General features: G+C 45.0%; 1 pseudogene; it reads left to right on the forward strand.

The window, feature by feature from the left end:
- Window positions 1-1,702: 1,702 nt before the first annotated feature.
- LOC119274574 lies at window positions 1,703-4,020 on the forward strand (annotated as a pseudogene).
- The last annotated feature ends 3,158 nt before the right edge of the window (window positions 4,021-7,178 follow it).

Genomic DNA, 7,178 nt, shown 5'->3' on the forward strand with positions numbered 1-7,178 from the left:
TACACCTCCTCCAATGGATAGTTGCTTACATGAGGTGCTATGCGCATTAAATAGTTTAGTAACTATAGTCTCCAACGCATAGATGCTTAATTTGTTGTTGCTAATGTCCCTTCATTTAATAACTTAGCTACTAAACTCTTTCATGCATTAGTGAGCTTGCTTCATTTAAATGTTTGGCCTAGGTTTGCGCGCTTGGTATTGGTTCTTCCTGGGGTCACCAAACCCATCACCCTCCTCTTAATTGTCTACCACATCAGATTTGCCTACATGACAGGCTTAGCACCCGTACAAGATGGAGCATTGGGAAGGGCTTTGATGACTTGAGACTACCTATAGCATGACATGCAGTGATCAGTTTATTGCATGCAATGATTTTAATTAGCAAATAAATATTAAGTTCTCTCATTTTTCCCCGCCTTGATCGCGATGCATAACATAAGATAAGGTAGTACATAAATGCCCACGATTGGATGCTTCGACTCGACAATTTTGACCACTTAGATGATCAAAATCGTCTACGATAGGCGTATAGTCCCGAGTTTCAAACAAGCTAGAGCATAGATGAAGATTTGTTTAGGAATGACAATTATATTAAAAATGACTAGTGACATATGGATTCCTCTAACGAAAAGATGAGAGATGTGAGCCCTGTCACCGTGTGTCATTGGGAGTGGCAATATGGCACCGTCCTGGATTGGCCAGGCACTGGCAATGGGGATTGCCCCAACTGCGTCTCTAGCAGCGGCCAGTGCCGGTACAGCAACGCAACCTTGGAGTTCACGTGCCTCTGCCCCGATGGCATGCTGCGGTCACATATGCCGGTATGCCTCCAAATTAATTTCCATTATCCTAATAGATTCCAGGACATCGAAATATAATGAAAAATGTGATAGTTATCTTGAAAGATCAATAATACACCTTGTCAATCTTTAGTCCACGGGAGCAGTCACATCGCGTCTAACCCCCTGTGGCTGAGAGACTCTTATACCTCATTTTTGTTTGGCTGGACAATTTACTCTTTTCAAAACTCCATCTGCTGCTGAATAATCAACCTGCTGATTTACATAAGAATTTTGCTCACATAGATGATCGAAATCGCCTGACGCTCAAGTCCACAGTTTCAACCAAGCTGGAGTATCACTTCAAAACATGGTTTGAAATTATATTGATAAGTGATAAATGGATTCCTGCAAAGAAGAGAAGTGAGAGACGCCAGATCTATCACCGTTGTCATTGCTAGTAGGAAAATGGCACGATCCTTCTGATCTGTGCACTCCACAAACAAATATTCGACCAATCAAGATTTTGAAGTCATGAGAAAGTAAACGATAATGATACTTTGACCGTGGAAGGTCCGGCAATTGTTAGGCCGTGTTTGACCGTGGAAGGTCCAGTAGTTTGCAAGAGCAAGCACCCCGCAAAAAAAAAGTTTTGCAACACCAAGCAGATGGATCAGTTTCAAGTCTCTGCAGCTGCCTTGTTCTGCTCATCCATGCTTCTGTTAACTCTCCTCTCTGGCACCACCATAAGCTCTCAAACGGCACCTGCGACATCGAGCTCCGAGTGAATGCCTCCTCCGACCTTGGCCTCATGCCACTCAGCATCAGCCCCACCAACCAGGAGCTCTTCTTCCTCCACGACTGCACCGACCTACAGGCGCGGCCGCCGTTGCCTATGTGGGCGATAGTGAACTGGAAGAATGATGGAACCAATATGTCAACCACGTTCAACTCATTTGCGTAGCTCGCCGGAGGGTTGAAGACCGACAACAAATATAATGGGCACTGGGGCAAGGAACTGCACGGTGTCGCTGATGTCAGTGCTGGGGTTAGGTACCCTGGGGCGGCCAGGGCAAACTACCAGCGGCTGATGAAGGGTGGGTTTCTTCTTAATTACACGGCCGGCGACTGTGCAGCGTGCGAGGAGTGGTAGACGTTGCCGGATTAACACCGACTACGATATCTTCGAGTGCCACTGTGCCAACGTCGTGTAAGAACAGCTGTGGTCAGCTTCACATGTATCATAGTCGTTACTCGTATCATAGTGGTTTATAGCGAAAGAGAACACATCATGTGTCTAACTGCTATTTACTTCCTCGGCCCCAAAATAACTGACGTGGTTTTAGTTCAAATACACCATGAGAACTGTTTTGTACGATTTCAACAGAATGCATGGCACTGGTCTAATTTTGTACCCTAAGTACTCTTCGGTTTTGGTGCAGTGAGTATCATGCTGGTATAACGGACATTTGCAGAAAAAAATAATAAAGCACGCACACGTTCCTGCTTGAATGTTGCAATGTTCTTTTAATATTGAATATTGATATGTAATGATTATCTCTTCTTTTTGAAAAAAGTCCAACGTAGTAGTATTGGGTGACACCGTTTTTATACCTAAATGTTATGTTATATTCCAGGTAGCAAGAAGCGATGGCACAAAATTATGCTAATAGGTATGCTAATTTTTGGCCATTTATATATCAGTAGCTACCTAATAGTGATTATCTATAATAAATAGGAACTTGAAAAGTTATCTGTCTGTAGTCATTGAAAATTGATTGTAATTTCTTTTAAACAAGCAGATCTAAGCTTGTGCATAATAATGAGACCGGTCAATTTATGGTATTTAGCTTGTTGCTACTTTTGCCACAATGTACTCTTGCAGAAAGAGATATTTAAACTATTGATGGCCTGGAAATCATTATGACTGTATTATAACTTCTGGTTTAAGGAAATAACATATGGTTCCATCTCAGGTATGACATCAGCAGCTGCAACCTTTCTCTTTACATGTCTTTATGTGCTGATATGGTATAGAAAGGGGAAGAGGTTATGGTTTCTCCTTTCCGAGACGACTAAAAGCAACACTGAAAAGAATTACGAGGTCCTGATAGCGTCCTATGGATCGCTAGCTCCGAAAAGATACATGTACTCAGAGATAATGAAGATAATGTCTTCTCACAACGACTAGCTTGGAAAAGGAGGTTATGGTGTTGTTTTCAAAGGAAGACTACATGATGGTCGTCTGGTTGCTGTGAAATTATTGCATGACTGCAAAGGAAACGGGGATGAGTTTGTGAATGAAGTTATGAGCATTGGAAGGACCTCTCATGTTAATGTTGTTAGTCTATTTGGGTTTTGTTTGGAGGGATCAAAACGTGCTCTTATATATGAGTACATGCCAAATGGTTCCTTGGATAAATACATTTATTCAGAGAAGCCCAAAGAAATTTTAGGATGGGAGAGGCTCTATGCGATAGCAATCGGGATTGCTCGTGGCCTCGAATACTTGCACCATAGTTGTAATACACGTATCGTCCATTTTGTTATCAAGCCCCAAAATATCCTTCTAGACAAAGATTTTAGCCCGAAGATTGCTGATTTTGGTCTAGCTAAATTGTGTCATACAAAGGAGAGCAAGCTTTCAATGACTGGAGCTAGAGGAACAATTGGATTTATCGCTCCAGAAGTTCACTATCGGACCTTCGGGGTGGTTTCAACAAAGTCGGATGTTTATAGTTATGGAATGATGCTACTGGAGATGGTTGGAGTAGGAGAAACGTAAAATCAATTGTTGCAAAATCCAGTGAAAAGTATTTTCCAGATTGGATTTATGACCACTTTGCGCAAGATGAGGGATTACAAGCATGTGAAGTTACAAGAGAAATTGAGGAGATCGCGAGAAAGATGATCATAATAGGCTTGTGGTGCATACAAGTGTTACCTATGTATCGACCTACTATAACAGAAGTTCTAGAAATGTTTGAGAGAAGGTTAGATGATCTGGACATGCCGCCGAAGAAGAACTTCTGTGAACTATTGTAAGATATTTCTCCCATATCTTTATTCCTTTGTTTTCCTATGTGACCAGTTTGTGCAATAATAACTTGACTACCCGCTTATGTCTCATTACAGTGAAAGCTCAGCTCAGAATTTGGATGTAAAAAGTTCAAGTTCTACCAAACCTGAAGAGATCAGCCTTGTGAATTCAAAAATCCTACAACAATCGCCAACTCTTTGAGCAGATAGGCCTCGTGAATCAAAGAACCTACATTCATTTCCAACACAGTGAGAAGGTGGCCTGCACTACTGTACATTCAGAAGTTGAATTCGGCATTGTACTTGTAGTAGGATATATTCCATGTATGCATGACCTAGAGTTAGGAGCAGCCGAATGATAGCATCCTAAGTTACCGACCACAGAAGGAATACAATTTATTCTGATGACTTTTGTGTTTCAACTGCTAAAAGGCATCGGGTGTAGAAATCTACCAAGACCTTTTTGGCTGTAAATTTCCACCAAAACTTAATACTCGCGATTTGGGCTCGAACTACAGCCCCTAAATTTCAATATTCCGATGTATATCCATATAAACATTGTTACAATATATGTCAATTCATACTTTCATAGCAAGCAGATTAATCGTTGAAGAGGAAGGCACATGCTTACTTGGTCCTCTCCGTAGATTGTAAATAGCGCCGTGCTATTTCTTGAAGCGCACACAACCTATCCGGCTACCACCTCCCAACTCCGCGAGCGTATTCCTCTCTCCATCCGCCGGCGAGCTGTGGGTTTGCGCCGCTTCTCATGCAACATCGCTTCAATGGCCCCTACTTTGCCGCCGTAGCCACCTTTGATGCTGAGTGGGTCCGTGGGGGTGGACTAGGCTAGCGGTTGGTTGCCGATTCACCCGTGGCGGTTGCCGTTCACGCAATAGGAGATGTCGGGGTGAAAGGGCAGGCTCTTCACGGCGCAGGTCATGACAGCAGTCGCACGCCGCAGATGCGCCGACAAGCGGACGAGCACAGCCGGGGATGACACGAGGAATCAATACGGGGCGCATACCGCCGGCCAGTGGCGGCGCAAGTTCCTGGTAGCCCAAACAAACTCATCGGACGAAGGTAGAAATAGGGAGTGTTTCCTGACAGCGACATGGCAAGTTGCGTATGACTCAGGAAGCAACCAGCTGGCACAGTCTGTTTGCGCAGCTCAATGCCTTTTCCTCTACTGTTTATTGGAAGATCATTTTCCACTCCAATTTTGATAATTTTTACTTTCAAAAAGAAAGGTTCAACCGCCAAAACTTTGGTCTGCAGATGCACAAATTCATGCCATAAAACTTGATGCAAAGTAACGATAGTAGAATCATGAGATGCATAACGATACTAGAATCATGTCAAGATATGAAACAAACACCGACAACTATGTTGCCCTCTATAACCCTCCTTCAAAATAGATAATAGTGGTTTTATTATCTTGTCTAGCTTGACACGACGGGATACCAATTTCATCCGTGACAACGAGGTCCAACCAATGGAAGTTGGGACAACTGTACAAAGACAACTCGTCCAACAAGTTAACAATGCAAGTTTACCTCTACATGCCTGGCTAGAAAAAACAAATCACAAATTTGTCACCCCCGCCATGAAGTGGTGTTCTAGTTACCATATTTGCGATGTGTCTTCCAAAGGCGAGTCACCTTGTACTCTAACAACTCAACCCTAGATCAAAGATCAGACTCAATTGGTAATCCTCCACTTCACGAGAGAAGCCTCCACTCATCAATAAAATGGGAGGGACCGTGATCCAATGATCCAGATGTTATTATGGACAGACCATCACTACTGGAATCTGGCATTTTGCCATCCGCCAAGTCTTTGCCGTCGGCCAGCTGACGGCAAAAAGGCTCTTTGCCGTCCGCTTCCACCAAGCGGACGGCAAAGAAAGTGCAGATGGCAAAAATGTTGTTTGCCATCAGCTGCTTCTTTGCCGTCGGCAAGCTGACGGCCAAAAGCTAGAAGGCAGACGGCAAAGAGTCAGGTGGGCCCCACAGGGCATGGCGTGGCTAGGTCAGATTTTTTGTCGTCATCTAGCGGACGGCAAAAGAGGTGATTACTTTGTTGTCTGCTGGCCGACGGCACTGTTAGTCCTTTGCCGTCTGCTGGCCGACAGCAAAGAGGAGACGTGGGCCAGCCCTAACGGTGGCCCTCGTTGCCGTCTGCTAACAGACGGCAAAGAAGACCCACTTAACTGGCCGAGCCGTCTCCCCCCTCTCTCTTTCTCTCTCTTCCTCGCGTGCGCCCGCCTCGATCTCCTCTGTCGCTGCCGCCGGCCATCCCCGCCCCGTCGCCCCGTCGGCCTGCCTCCCCGCCGCACCGTCGCCCCGCCGCGCCCCGTCACCCCGCCACCGGAGTGGCCTGCGCCGGGCCGCCCCGGTACCGGACCCCTCCCCGAGATCCCTGCGTCGCCCCGCCTTGCTGCCATCCTCCTCCCCACGGCCCCTGCGCCACACCGCCCCACCGGCCGACCTCGCCGGAGAAGAGGTATTTTTTTTCTATTTTTTCCTTTTTTTTGTTCTCTATTTTCTTGATTTGTTTTAGGTTAATGCTAGGTTTAATTAGGTATAGTTTTGAGTTTTTAGGTTTAGGTGTAGTTTTGAGTTTTTAGGTTTAGGTTAGTGCTAGGTTTAGGTGTAGTTTTTCATGTTTTGTTTTAGGTTAGTGCTAGGTTTAAGAAGAGGAAAAAGGAGAAGAAGAAGAAGAAGAAGAAGAAGAAGAAGAAGAAGAAGAAGAAGAAGAAGAAGAAGAAGAAGAAAAGAAAAAAAAAAGAAAAAGAGGGTTCCTCGGTGTTGATTGTACCCTAAATAGTAAGTATCGTCAGTGCGAGGTACATGTGACCGTCGGTGTCGAATACTACATCCACGTCCCACAAGTGACACAGGTGTCCTGCGTCCAGCAGCAACAGTTCTCGGCTTCGATGGCGGTCGAACACCATTGCGAATTTTTCTGGTAGCCTCAGAGATGACGATTGAAAGCTAAGTGTTGAAACTTGAAACACCCAAACTAACTCAAGTCGGTTTGGTTGTTTGAAATTTCAAAACTTGGCTTTAATCCTCATCGCAGAGACTGCCAGAGAAATTCGCCAAGGTGTTCGACCGTCATCGGCCACCAGAACTATTGTTGCGGGACTCCAGGCGCCGGCTTCACTTGTGGGATGTGGATCTAGTGTTCAACGCCGACCGCCTCATGTACTTTGCACCAATGGTAGTTGCTATTTAGTTTACCCGAGGACGAGCGGGTTAGAGGGTTCCTCGATGTCGATGGTACCATAAATAACAAGTATCGTCGGTGTGAGGTACATGTGGTCGTCGGTGTCGAATACTTGCTACGTTACTCATC

The sequence above is a fragment of the Triticum dicoccoides genome, chromosome 3B (genome assembly GCF_002162155.2).
Source record: "Triticum dicoccoides isolate Atlit2015 ecotype Zavitan chromosome 3B, WEW_v2.0, whole genome shotgun sequence".
Taxonomy (NCBI): domain Eukaryota; kingdom Viridiplantae; phylum Streptophyta; class Magnoliopsida; order Poales; family Poaceae; genus Triticum; species Triticum dicoccoides.